The 14,668-nt window shown below is 40.3% G+C and overlaps 1 non-coding gene across 1 annotated transcript; it reads left to right on the top strand.

The window, feature by feature from the left end:
• The first annotated feature begins 1,693 nt into the window (after positions 1 to 1,693).
• LOC118624833 lies at positions 1,694 to 1,797 on the top strand. The gene has a single exon (XR_004958498.1). It is a non-coding gene; the product is annotated as a U6 spliceosomal RNA (small nuclear RNA).
• Positions 1,798 to 14,668: the final 12,871 nt, after the last annotated feature.

The raw sequence follows: 14,668 nt of genomic DNA, 5'->3' as shown, positions 1-14,668 counted from the left end.
GTGACGGGCTTACTACATCTGACAAACTCACACCCTCCCAGATACATTTCCTTTTAATTTAACTTAAATTTTTAATTGTTTTTTCCTTCATTGATCTTAGAGAGAGAGGAAGTGAGAGGGAGAGAGAGATAGAAACTTTAATCAGAGAGAACATTGATTGGCTGCCTCTTGCACGCCCCACCCTGGGGATCAGGCCCACAACCTGGGCACGTGTCCTAACTGGGAATTGAACTGGTGACCTCTTGGTGCATGGGCTGACCCTCAACCACTGAGCCATACCAGCCAGACCACATTTCCTTTTTTTTTTTATCCTCATCCGAGGACATTTTTCCATATATATATATTTTTTTGTTCAGGTAGAGTGGGAGGGAGAGAGAGGAATAGAGAGAGAGAGAAACATCGACGTGAAAGGGACACATCGAGTGGCTTCCACCCACATGACCAACCAGGGCCGGGGACAAACTGCAACCGAGGCACATGCCCTCAGCGGGAACCGAACCCGAGTCTCTCTGGACTGCAGGCCGACGCTCTAACCACTGAGCCAAACCAGCCAGGGCCACATTTCCTTTTTAAAAGACTTACTATGATATAGTTAACAAATGACTTACAAAGTTTGCCTGGAGAACCATGATTGTAGAGGATGCTGATGATGCGAGCAGAAGCCGGCAGAAAGACAATGGACCAGCTGGTGATCCTAACCCAGTACAGGCTCCATAAATCACATATGAAGTAAATGCAATGGCAGTTCTAATGAGATTAGTCAACAACAAGAACTTCAAATTATATAAGAAGACATTTCAAATGTGGCTGTATACATACTGTCTTTAAGGATGAATGGGACCCTACCTGTTGTCTTGATAAACTCGCTAATTAAATACCTGAAAATACTATTATAATAATATTTAAAGTTATAAGTTACTTCATATTTATCTTTAACTTATTTAATTTTACTTTATGTGTTTATAACACACCTCACAAATTAGTACTGCGGTAGCTACCCCTCGTTATTTAATAATATACACACATTGGGATCTGTGCACAAAACCATGGTGCACTGATGATGGTGTGAGATTAAAAGGTGTTAGGAGAGCACAGGCTCAGACCACAGGGAGTCTGCTCGGTTCTTTAACTCCTAAAGATAAAAACTGTCATCTCCCCAACACTACCTTTTACCTGGCTCTTCAAAACCTGCGTCAGAATGTTTCCGCCAGTATCAGAATAATTAAAAACAACTTTTGAAGGATCCAAATCCAATTGTAAACAGTGGCAAGCAGCCTGGTGTGCCACCTGTCTTCGTAACTGACATTTCAGGAACCTGCTAAGTCTACTGGCTGAGTTAGCTGCACAGCCCCCGTTTCTATTCAAACCTGAAGCAGCCTTAATGGAATCTGTTGGCCTATCACTCAAAAGAACAGCTGGGCCCTGGCTGGTTTGGCTCCACGGTTAGAGCGTCGGCTTGTGGTTCAGAGAGACCCCGGTTGGGTTCCCACTAAGGGCACGTATCTCAGTTGCAGTTTGTCCCTGGCCCTGGTTGGGTCGTGCAAGTGGCAGCCACTCGATGTGTCCCTTTCACGTCGATGTTTCTCTCTCTCTCTCCCCCTCTCCTACTCTATCTGAACAAAAAATGTTCTCAGGTGAGGATAAAAAACAAAAAAGAACAGCTGGTACCAAGTGAGCTGAACCAAAGTTCATAGTGCTCTAGTCGGCAGCATGTATACAAAAATTGGAAAGACACGGAGATTAACATGGCCCCTGTGCAAGGATTACATACAAATTCGCTTAGTGTTGCATTTTTTTTTCTTCTTTCTTTTTTTTATCCTCACCTGAGGACATATTTCCATTTTTTGTTGTTGTTGTTGTTGTTCAGGTACAGTGGGAGGGAGAGAGAGAAAGAGAGAGAGAGAAACATCAACGTGAAAGGGACACATCGAGTGGCTGCCACCTGCCTGACCTAACCAGGGCCGGGGACAAACTGCAACCGAGATACGTGCCCTTAGAGGGAACCGAACCTGGGTCTCTCTGGACCACAGGCTGACACTCTAACCACTGAGCAAAACTGGACAGGGCTTTTTTTAAAGAGAGAGAAAGAGAGAGAGAGAGAGAATCATCAATGTGAGAGAGAAACATCGATCGGCTACCTCCTGCACTGTTCCCACTGGGGATTGAGCCCACAACCCAGGTACGTGCCCTGATCAGGAAACGAATTGGCACCTCAGTCCGTGGGACAATGTTCAATCCACTGAGCCACACTGGAGACAGGCTAGTGTTTCATATTTTTGTTTCATATTAAAAAACATTGTAATAACTGTGTACGGTGCCAGGTGGGTATGAGAGTTATCAGGGGGATCACTTCATAAGTTATATAAATGCCTAACCACTATGCTGTATATCTGAAACTAATCTAAAATCATATTAAATGTCAACTCTAATTGACAAATGAAAATTAAAACAATAAAATAAAATTGCAAAAAAGGAAAAAAAATAACCAATAAAGTCCATGTATGAAGCAAAGCTATTCCAAATACAAATGGAGAAAACTAAATAACACTCTCATGACTTGGGAAGTTTAAACCATGATAAAGTATACAGCTAACTTATACATCAAGACCTAAACAAAATCAGATTTACCTCAGGGGCCAGATTTTTTTTTATTTTCAGATAGAGTGGGAGGGAGAGAGAAAAACATTGACATGAAAGGGACACATCGAGTGGCTGCCACCCGCATGACCCAACCAAGGCCAGGGACAAACTGCAACCGAAGTACATGCCCTTAGTGGGAACCAAACCCAGGTCTCTCTGGACCACAGGCCAACACTCTAACCACTGAGCCAAACCAGCCAGGGCGATGGGCTTCTATTTAAGCTACAGCATACACCAGGCTCCTGAATGTACAAACAGAATGTTTATTCTGAAGCCTGCAATTCGGAATTAAAAGCATGTATTACAGCTCAGGATAACAGCATTGCAGACACTTAGCTTACCAAACTTTAAGGAGAGCAGAGAAACTATTTTACTTTTGTTCCCAAACAAGTGACCAGGGAACCCTCCCTTTCATCATTCCATAATGGGTAAAATGAATAACACTAAATAACCACACATTTATTTTAAATACTCAGTAAGTCATTTATTTGAAGTGCCTGGTACATATATCTCTTTGTTCTTTCTGATGTAAAATAAAGATATATTTTATTTTAAAAGATATAAAGATGTTTTCTGTTAGCAAAATTAATGCATGCTTCTGGTAGAAAAGTTGAAAATATAAAGAAGAAAATATAAATCTTCCATAGTTTTAGCACTCAAAGAAAATCACTGTTGAAATTTTGTTAATTTATTTTGGATAATGTTTTTAGAGTATGCATATATTGTGTTTGTTTAATAAATTTGAATTATATTTTATAAATATTTGTAAGCTGCTTTTTCCATTGAACATTAATGTTGAATAGTTTCCTCATGACAACTAAATATATCTTCAAAATATGATTTCTACTAACTGTGTAATTATAATATGTATACTTTTATTGGTTTAATATTGTTGGACATTTAATTTTTCAATTTTAACTATTATAAGTTATAACGTAATAGGTATACATTTTTTTAAATTCATAATACCCATTGCCAAATTGTTTTCTAGAAATTTTTGCTGATATACACTCCTACCAGCAATGGATGAGAATACCTATATCAACACACCTTCACCAATATTGAACAATATAGAATTTTGGGGGGGAGGGAATGGCCGGTAAAAAATAGTATCTCAAAAATTTTATTGCTGCCCTGGCCGATTTTGCTCAGTGGTTGGAGTATCGGCCTGCAGACCAGAGAGTCCTGGGTTCGGTTTCCGCTAGGGGCACGTACCAAAAAAAAAACAAAAAACAAATTTCTAATTAAATAATACATTTTTTCATTTGTTAATTTCCAGGTTGTATTTCTTTCATGTTCACTCTTTTTCTTATATCAGTGTTTATGTTCATTTCATTGATTTAAAAGAGTTCTTTAAATATGAATAACTTTAATACTTTCTCATTCAATATAGTGTATGTTTTCTTTTTTTTTTTTTAATCCTTACCCAAGAATATTCTTTCCATTTATCATCACATAGATCGGGGAGAGGGAGAGACATCGATGTGAGAGAGACACACCTACTGGATGTCTCCCGCACAACCCAAGCAGGGCTGAGGATGAACCCCAACCGAGGTATGTGCCCTTAACAAGAATCGAACCCGTAACTCACTGGCCCATGGGCCAACACTCTAACCACTGAGCAAAACTGGCCAGGGCATATTTTTATTTTTTTGTTATTAGAAGTTTTAAAATTTTTATAAACAAATCTATTGATGTTTTCTTTTGTGGTTTCTTCCATTGTTTCAATCCTTCCCTATTTCAAGATTACTGTGTTTTCTTTATTTATTGTTGTTGTTTTGTTTATGGTTTGAGGTAAGAATATAATTTCATTTTTTCACAAATAATATCATTTCTCCACTAATTTGCAATATCATCATCTTACATCAAGTTCTTATATAAATGTATTTGATTTATATTTCATTTCTTTATTGTTTATTCAATACAACTGTATTTTATTTTTTTAAAGTTCCAACACATTTTATTCTATTTTTTTAATTAATTAATTAATTTTTGTTACAGATGTTTCTCCTTTTCCCCCCACTGATTCCCCCCTCCCCCTCCCTCCTCGCCCTGTCCCCAGCATTGTTGTCCATGTCCATTGTTCATGCACACATGCATATAAGTTCTGTGGTTTATCTCTCCTCCTCCACCCCCTCTTCTGGGGATTGTCAGTCTGTACCTTACTTCCACATCTCTGGGACTACCCCATTCCTCAGACTGTTATGTTCATTATATTCCACAAATAAGTGAGATCATATGATACGTGTCTTTCTCTGTTTGGCTTGTTTACTTAGGATAATACTTTCCAGGTCCCTCCATGTCGTCTCAAAGAATAAGAGATCTTTCTTTCTTTCTTTTTATTTTTAATATATTTTTTTTATCCTCACCCAAGGATATTTTTCCATATTTTGTTCAGATAGAGTGGGAGGGAGAGCGAGGAAGAGAGAGAGAGAGAGAGAGAAATATCGAAGTGAAGGGGACACATCGAGTGGCTGCCACCCCTATGACCCAACCAGGGCCGGGGACAAACTGCAACCGAAGTACGTATCCTTAGCGGGAACTGAACCCTGATTTCTCTGGACCGCAGGCCAATGCTCTAACTGCTGAGCCAAACTGGCCAGGGTTCTATTTTTTTTTTTTTAATTAATTAATTTATTTATTTTTGTTACAGATATTTCTTCTTTTTCCCCCACTGATTCCCCACTCCTCCTCCCTCCCCGCCCTGTCTCCACCTTTGTTGTCCATGTCCATTGTCCATGCATACATGCATATAAGTTCTGTGGTTTATCTCTCCCCCTCCACCCCCTCTTCTGGGCATTGTCAGTCTGTACCCCACTTCCATGTCTCTGGGACTACCCCGTTCCTCAGACTGTTATGTTCATTATATTCCAGAAATAAGTGAGATCATGTGATATTTGTCTTTCTCTGCTTGGCTTGTTTCGCTTAGGATAACACTTTCCAGGTCCCTCCATGTAGTCTTAAAGGATAAGAGATCTTTCTTTATTGCAGCTGCATAGTACTCCATTGTGTGTATGTACCACTGCTTTTTTATCCATTCGTCTACTGATGGACATTTGGGTGTTTCCAGATCTTAGCTATTGTAAATAGTGCTACTACAAACATGGGGGTACATATATTTTTTCTGATTGGTGTTTTGGGCTTCTTAGGGTATATTTTTAGAAGTGGGATCAGTGGGTCAAATGGAAGTTCAATTTTTAATTTTTTGAGGTAACACCATATTGTTTTTCATAGTGGCTGCACCAGTCTGCATTCCCACCAGTAGTGCACTAGAGTCCCCTTTTCTCCACACCCTCACCAACACTTGTTGTTTGATGATTTATTGATGGCAGCCATTCTAACAGTTGTGAGGTGATACCTCATTGTTGTTTTAATTTGCATCTCTCTGATGATTAGTGATGTTGAGCATTTCTTCATATGTCTCTTAACCATTTGTATGTCCTGTTTGGAGAGGTGTCTATTTAGTTCCTCTGCCCATTTTTTAAATTGGGTTCTTTGTCTTCCTTTTGTTGAGTTGTCAATACAACTGTATTTGAAATGCTATACCTGCATGATAATTTTTTATATCCAATAATTCAAGTCCTTCTTAATATTTTTTATTCTCCCCTGAGGATATTTTTTCACTGATTTTCTTTTTTTTTTCTTTTTTTTTTTTAGATATAGTGGGAGGGAGAGAGGGAAGAAAGGAGAAAGAGAAGCAGCGATGTGAGAAAGACACATGGATTGGTTGCCCCCACACAACCCTGAGTGGGGCAAGGAATGGAACCTACAACCAAGGTATATGCCCTTGACTGGGAATCGAATCCATGACTCTTTGGTCTGAGGGCCAATGCTCTAACTGCTGAGCAAAACTGGCCAAGGTTTAATTTTTTTGTTCCATAAACATTGTAATTATTTTGGGATCTTTTATTCTTTTATATGCATTTTAGGAACAATTTGTGACATTCCACCAGAAATTCTGTTGGAATTTTTATAGGAATTGCATTAGATCTAGACATCTGTTTCTGTAGAATTTATGTCTCTTTCATGTTGCTCTCTACAGTCAGAAAACCTGGTCCTTTTCTCTATTTACTTGGATCTTCCTTGTCTCAATAATATTTTATAACTATTTCATAAAGTTCTTGCACATTTTTGTTCACTTTAATTTGAAGTAACTTGCAGTTTGTTTTTTGTTTTTAACTCAAATGAAGGTATTAAATTTTTTCTCATACAGAAAACTTTAAAATAATTACTCTCAAATATGTCTTGGCCAGAAAGATTTTTATCCATTAAAAAATAATTTTAGGTAAAAGGGAGCTCTGCTTATCTTGGCTGGCATATTAATTACTTTCTGTTGCCATAAATGCATTTTAGTTAACGGAAGGGAACGCAAGTCCAATCCGGGCCACCAACATGAGAGCCAGGCTTAGAATGCAGTCTGCCCTAGGCTGGAGAAAGAAGCCGACTCAGGCCACTGAGAAGTAATCTGGGTAGGTGCTGTTCCCTCACACACTGTCCGGGCGCAGGGCTTGACCCTCCAGAGCAGGCCGCGCTGTGGCCAGTCCCAGGCCCTTTGCCTAGATGTAGCCCCTGTCGTCAGTTAGGGTGTACCTTTCCAGAACAAGGATGCGCTCACAGATGTCTGTGCGTGTTCGTACGGTCAGGAACATGGAGTACTATGAGCATGGATGTGTGTCAGCTTTGCACAAGGAGCGTGCTTATCCCGCGTGTTTGCACTCACAGTGCCTTGGAGATTTTTCCAGTGAGTACATTCAGGTCCAGCTCTTTGTAACTGTCGGATGGTGTGCCACAAACTGGCAGGACTGTAATTTATTTAACTCCTCCTGATCTAAGTTGTTGCAAATGTTTCAATATTACGTTGTAATAGCAATCTTTCACGATGAAGTTGAAAGGTATTCAATAGCATTTGAGGTTCTGTGAGTGTCCTCCGTCTGTCTCTGAGGTCTTGCCCCCTGGATATGTACCTTTCCCCAAATACTGTACTCCAGGCAAACTGGTCTAACACAGTTTTCTGGCCCTTAAAACCTGCATGCACAGCAATACCTCCGCTCAGAAGGCCCACTTTTCCTCTCCCCATCTTCCTAAATTTACCGCCTCGCAGCCCCACTGTTCTGTGGAGATTTCCCTCTTCCCTCGTCTCCCAACCTGTAATAATCTTTTTTTTTCTAAATATCTACATTCTGTACCATTCATTTAATATTTTTATACTTTCTTATATTAAAGTTCATGAGATTAATAATCTGATTACTCCAGCTGGAAGCTGGATACTTGATGTCAGAGACATTCTCTTGCCTTGGCTCTATTTTCTTTCCTCTCTGGGCATCCTGTCCTCCAAATCCAAACACACTTGTCACATCACTCCTCTGCTCACAGACAGTGATGATGGCGGTGGTGATGTCATCCTGAGCAACCCCTCATAAGTGAATCGCCCATCTTCCTCAGATTAAGTGGTCACAACAAGGAGTGTCTTATAAATTGATTCCTGACTTCCCTCAGGAATGATGCAGATTCAAGCATTTTCATATACTTGCCAAAGCAGAGGGAAAGAGCCATACTCATCACAAAACTAAATTCTCTTTTTTAAAGGGAGGATGATCATGCCAATTACCACGCCATAAAATGAATTAGAGAATTGTAGAATTATCTAAAGATGTCCTCAAGACCATTCAGGAAAGTAACACCACTTAAACAGTTACTCAGCTGTGTTTTACTTTATTTTTATTTATTTATTTATTTATTTTAATCCTCACCCAAGGATATTTTCCCATTGATTTTCAGATAGAGTAGGAGGGAGAGAGAGAGAAACATGGGTGTGAGAAAGACACATTGATTAGTTGCCTCCCGCACAACTCCGATGAGGGCTGGAGATAGAACTGCAACTGAGGTACAGTGCCCCTGACTAGAACTGAACCCAAGACTCTGTGGTCCATGGGCTGACGCTCTAACTGCTGAGCCACAGCAGCCAGGTACAGGTGTGTTTTCCTTTAAAAGTTACATTATAGGCTCAATATATTGGCCTGCACAGGCTTCCCTTGTATCCTAATAAAACAGAAGCAACTCACTGTCTGCTGCTGCTATAATTAGTACTTCAGAAAGAAAAGAAGAGGAGAGAACTTCATCATCCTTTCTGGTTTCTTGCTCCCCAACTGAGGGGATTACTTGAGAAAACAATCTTCTGTGCAAATCACATATTTGGCCTTGAATGTGTAATTTTCCCACCTTTATTAGAACCCATATTTAGCCTTTGTGACAACACAGATGAAAATTCTATTTTAAGCCCTGGACAGTGTGGCTTGGTGGTTGGATGACGGACCACAGACCTAAGGGTCACGGGTTTGATTCCTGGTCAAGGGCACGTACCTGGGTTGCTGTTTCGATCCTTGGCACTGGTCAGGGTCGTGCGAGAGGCAACCAATTGATGTGTCTCTCTCACATTGATGTTTCTCTCTCTTTCTCCCTCCCTCCCTTCCACTCTCTGAAAATCAATGGAAAAAAATATCCTTGCATAAGGATTATTTTAATTCTATTTTTTAAAATTATATTTTAAAGATCCAATGAGCTCACAAGGAAACTACAATGTTTAATTCTAAGTAAACTACAATGTTTAATTCTATATCTGGGGTGCATTGTCTCCCTTTTGATGCCCAGTTTTATCTAGTTTGGAAGGAACTATCCTTCTGAACTGGGAGGATGAATTTTGTAGCTCATTCCACACAAATGCATTTTTCCTGGGAGGAGTTTTCCAAGACTTTCTTATGTACCTCTCTGTCTTCAGAGTTCATGAGTTTTTCCAGGTTTCCAGGGAAAGGATGCTACATATGTCCTGCGAGGAAGTGTACAGCCCCCCCCCCGCCCCCTCCCCCCCCCCCCCCCCCCCCCCCCCGTCCCCTTGCCCTGCTTTTGCTGTCTTCAATCCAGTCAAGTACTTAGACTGTGGGCAAGGATTCCCGTGTGACTATGAGGTGGGAAGTGAGTTTGCTTAGATATAATTGCTGGTTCACTGAGGACTCCCTTCTCGCCACCTCTTCCTATGATACCGCCTGTCAAGTCTCCCATGTGCCCTCAGTGTGGCCACCTGCGCCGGCCTCAGCTCACCGGTATCAGCACTTTGAAGGTGAGCAGTAGTATATGGATTCATGTCCCAAGTCCTTAAAGAGCCTGTGCTATTCTTAGAGTGTGAAGAAGGGAGAGGGTGGACAAACACTTTCTAGCTCTTCAAAGGAAGGCTTCTTGCTTGTCATAAAACTCATCAGCTCTCATACACTTTCTGGGGAACTTTACAGAGAAGGTTCAACAAATCTTCCTTTCCCTTTTGATCAGAGTCAGAAAGATGACAAAGAGGCACATATTGCAGCCTGGAGCTGGTCCTTGATGTCACTCACATGCCCTGGGACACTGTGAAAGCCACTTTTCCCCACTGAATTTCCTTTTTCCCACCTGTGAAGTGCTTGTAGAAACTGCAGCAGTGCAAGTTCAACCAGAAAAACAGTATCAGTAGGAGACATATAGTAGAGACTAATAGCAAAGAATTGGCTTACACAATTGTGGGGGCTGGTGGGGTGAGTCTGAAGGCTGTTGGTACAGGAAGCTAGAACTCTAGGCCATGCACTGAGGCTGTTGTCCACAGGCAGAGTATTATTTTTTTGGTTAATCTTCACCTGAGGATATTTTTCCATTGATTTTTACAGAGAGTAGAAGGGAGGGGAAGAGAAAGAGAGAAGCATCAATGTGAGAGAGACACATTGATTGGTTGCCTCCCACACAACCCCGGCTGGGGCTGAGAATCAAACCTGCAACCCAGCTACATGACCTTGACCAGAATCAAACCCATGACCCTATGGTGCAAGAGCTCATGCTCTAACTGCTGAGCCAAACTGGTCAGGGCCACAGGCAGAATTTCATCTTTAGGGAAGACTCATCCTTGCTTTTCAGGCCTTTCAACTTTTAGATTGAGCCCACCTACAATATCTAGGACAATCTCCCCTGCCTAAGGTCAACTGATTGTAGACTTTAGTCACATTTTCAGAATACCTCACAACATTTAGATGAGTGTTTGATTGTAACTGGAGACTGCAGCCTCACCAAAAGGACACATCAAACTGACCCTCACATGAATGTGTCCTTGCCAAGTCCCAGATGTATGTGATGATGTACTCCCATGGTTATTGCAGCATTATTTATAACGGCCAAGATACGGAAGCAACCTAAGTGTCCATCAACAGATGAATGGATAAAGAAGAAGTGGTACATATATACATACAATGGAATATTACTCGGCCATAAAAAATAATGAAATCTTGCCCTTTGCAACACCATGGAGTAACCTAGAAGGTATTATGCTAAGTGAAATAAGTAAGATAGAGAAAGACAAATGCCATATGATTTCACTTACATATGGAATAAAAAAAAACAACAAACAAAAAAAAAAACAAGCTCATAGAGAACAAATTGGTGGTTGCAAGAGGAGGGAGGTGGAGCATGAAAGAAATGAGTGAGCTGTTTTAAAAATTTAAATAAGCTATATAAAAATGTTCTTAAGAACAGACATTTTTCTCTGAAAGCAGCTGGTACATGACAAGAATTCAGAGCTTGTTAGACTTCAGTAACCTCAGAATTTGGGAAATAATTTTTGTTGCATGATTTTTAAAACCAGGATGTTTATAAGTTCTTGTTACAAATGGGCTTTAGTTACCATTTACAAAGTATTCATAAGATAAAAGAAATTCTAAAATATGCACGAATAATGAAAAAAATAAAAGAATACTTATGGAAGTTGCATGCATGTCATAATAGCCTGTCCCTTTCATCACAGGTGCTGACTACAGACAAGGATATGTGAATTACTAAAGAGAAGTCTTCAAGGTCAAATGCCTTTATGGTACTTCATATTATATACAGAAACACACTGGATGGAATTCCCAAGCCTTGAGCTGTTCATGAAAAATAGCCTATATGGCTTCCAGAACACTAAGTTTAATTCAGAAACCTACTTATAGACATTTATTCTTTCAGAGAAAGAGGATATATGGGAAGGGAGGGAAGTCACCTGCAGTGTACCACAGACACAGACTGAATTTTCTCTAACAAGACGGAAAGCCTGTTACCTTGTACATTCTTGATTAAGTCAGATAACCATAGGTTTGGCCACTGGATGAGTCATGTCGTCTTTCACAATCACCATGTAATTGGCACAGACTTCTCAACCACCCCTTTCCCCTGGAATCCAGTTAATTGTTGGAATTAAATGGATTATCACTCTCTGGGGGAATGGAACCAACTTTGCACTTGGCTCTCCTTGGCTGGCAGCGGGCACTTTCAGGGAATTAGCACTCTTCCTCACCAAGCTGTCCAACTACAAGCAAGCAGATTTCCCCTAAGGAGGCAAAGGTTCTCTCCCCAAGTGGGAGCCCAGCAGAGGTAAAGGAGGAGTTTAGTGCACAGACTGTTCAGAGAAGTAATTAACTGATGGTGCTCTGTGTCTCCCCTGGACAAACACCAGAATTTATTAAACCTTCAGGCACATCCACTCCAGCTTGGACTCGGGGACCCAAAGGACCGTTCAATTAAAATAAAAATCAATGATAAGAAAATAACATCTGTGCATTGCTATACATTCCCTAAGTAATTTTATCTGGTCCTATGGCTTTCATTAACTACTACCTAAAAATTGATGACTCTAAAATGTATATTTAAGTTCTAACTTCTCCTCTGGGAAGAAATTAGAAGATCCAGTTGCTTGCATGTTGGCTGTTCATTAAAATGTAAAAAAAAATTTTTTTTAAGCAGAAGTATCTTGGCCTCTGCGTTCTTAGAAAAACTAAGACTCAAAACACTTTTCTTTTCTTTTTTTCTTTAATTAATTTATTTTTGTTACAGATGTTTCTCCTTTTTCCCCCATTGACAACCTCCTCCTGTTCCCGGCCCGGCCCCGCAGCATTGATGTCTATGTCTATTGGTTATGCATATATGCATAAGTTCTTTGGTTTATTTCTTGCCTCCTGCTGCCCTGCCCCCTCTTCTGAAGTTTCTCAGTCTGAACCCTACTTCTATATATCTCTGGGTCTATTTTGTTCATCAACATATTTTGTTCATTATATTCCACAAATAAATGAGATCATGTGATATTTGTCTTTCTCTGATTGGCTTATTTCGCTTAGCATAATACTCTCCAGGACCCTCCATGTTGTCTCAAAGGATAAGAGATCTTTCTTATGGCTGCATAGTACTCCATTATGTATATGTACCACAGCTTTTTTATCCAGTCATCTATTGATGGACACTTGGGCTGTTTCCAGATCTTAGCTATTGTAAATAGTGCAGCTATGAACATAGGGGTACATATATTCTTTCTGATTGGTGTTTTAGGCTTCTTAGGATATATTCCTAAAAGTGGGATCACTGAGTCAAATGGCAGTTCGATTTTTAAATTTTTGAGGAAACACCATATTGTTTTCCAGTCTGCATTCCCACCAGCAGTGTACTAGAGTCCCCTTTGCTCCACACCCTCGACAGCAATTGAAGCTTGATGATTTGTTGATGGCAGCCATTCTGGCAGGTGTGAGGTGATACTCATTGTTGTTTTAATTTGCATCTCTCTGATGATTAGTGATGTTGAGCATTTTTTCATATGTCTCTTGGCCATTTGTATGTCCTTTTTGGAGATGTGTCTATTTAGGACCTCTATCCACTTTTTTTTCTTCACTGATTTTTAGAGAGAGGAAGGGAGACAGAAACATCCATGAGTGAGAACATCGATTGGCGGCCTCCTGCACACCCCCCACAGGGGATCAGGGCCCACAACCTGGGCATGTGCCCTGACCGGGAATCAAACCAGCGACATCTCTGTGCATGGGTCAATGCTCAACCACTGAGCCACACTGGCCGGGCTGCCCATTTCTTAATTGTATTCTTTGTCTTCCTTATGTTCAGTTGTATGATTACTTTATATATTTTGGAAATTAGCCCCTTATCTGATGTATCATTGACAATTATGCTCTCCCATATAGTGGATTCCCTTTCCATTTTGATGCTTGTTTCTTTTGCTGGGCAGAAGCTTTTTATTTGATGTAGTCCCATGTATTAATATTTTCCTTTATTTCTCTTGCCTTAGGTGTTGTATCAGTGAAAATTCTGTTGCATGTGATGTCTGAAATTTTGTTGCCTACATTTTCTTCTAAGATTTTTATGGATTCACGAGTCACATTTAAGTCCTTTATCTATTTTGAGTTTATTCTTTTTTTTTTTTTTGAAGTTCACAGTTGCTTTATTTATTTATTTATTTATTTTTGCGCGTTCCATCGTTTAATTTATTTAATTTTATTTTTGTTACAGATGTTTCTCCTTTTTTACCCCATTGACACCCTCCTCCCCATCCCCCCCCACCCCCACCCCGTCCCTGGCTTTGTTGTCCATGTCCATTGGTTATGCATACATGCATATAAGTTCTGTGGTTTATCTCTTCCCACCCCCCACCACCCCCTCTTCTGAGGGTTGTCAGTCTGTATCCTACTTGAATATGGTGTAAGTTGGTTGTTTAGTTTCTTTCTTTCTTTTTCTTTTTGTATGTAGCAGTCCAGTTTTACAAACACCATGTTTTAAAGATCCTGTCTTGCCCTAGCTGGTTTGGCTCAGTGGTTAGAGTGTCAGCCTGAGAACCAGAGAGTCCCTGGTTCAGTTCCCACTAAGGGCACATACCTTGGTTGCAGTTTGTCCCTGGGCCCCAGTTGGGGTTGTGTGGGTGGCAACCACTCGATGTGTCTCTCTTGCACCAATATTTCTCTCTCTCTCTTCTCCCCTCTCTACCTCCCGCTCTATCTGAAGATAAATGCAAAAATGTCCTCAGGTGAGGATAAAAAAATGAATAAAAAATAAAAATAAAGAGTCTGTCTTTACTCCATTGTATGCTCTTGCCACCTTTGTCAAATATTTATTGAGCATAATGTCTTGGGTCAATTTCTGGGTTCTCTATTCTGTTCCATTGATCTATATGCCTGTTCTTGTGCCAGTACCAGGCTGTTTTGATTACAAT

Source organism: Molossus molossus, unplaced genomic scaffold (assembly GCF_014108415.1).
Source record: "Molossus molossus isolate mMolMol1 unplaced genomic scaffold, mMolMol1.p scaffold_m16_p_10, whole genome shotgun sequence".
Taxonomy (NCBI): Eukaryota; Metazoa; Chordata; class Mammalia; order Chiroptera; family Molossidae; genus Molossus; species Molossus molossus.
This window is presented reverse-complemented; position numbering and strand designations above follow the sequence as displayed.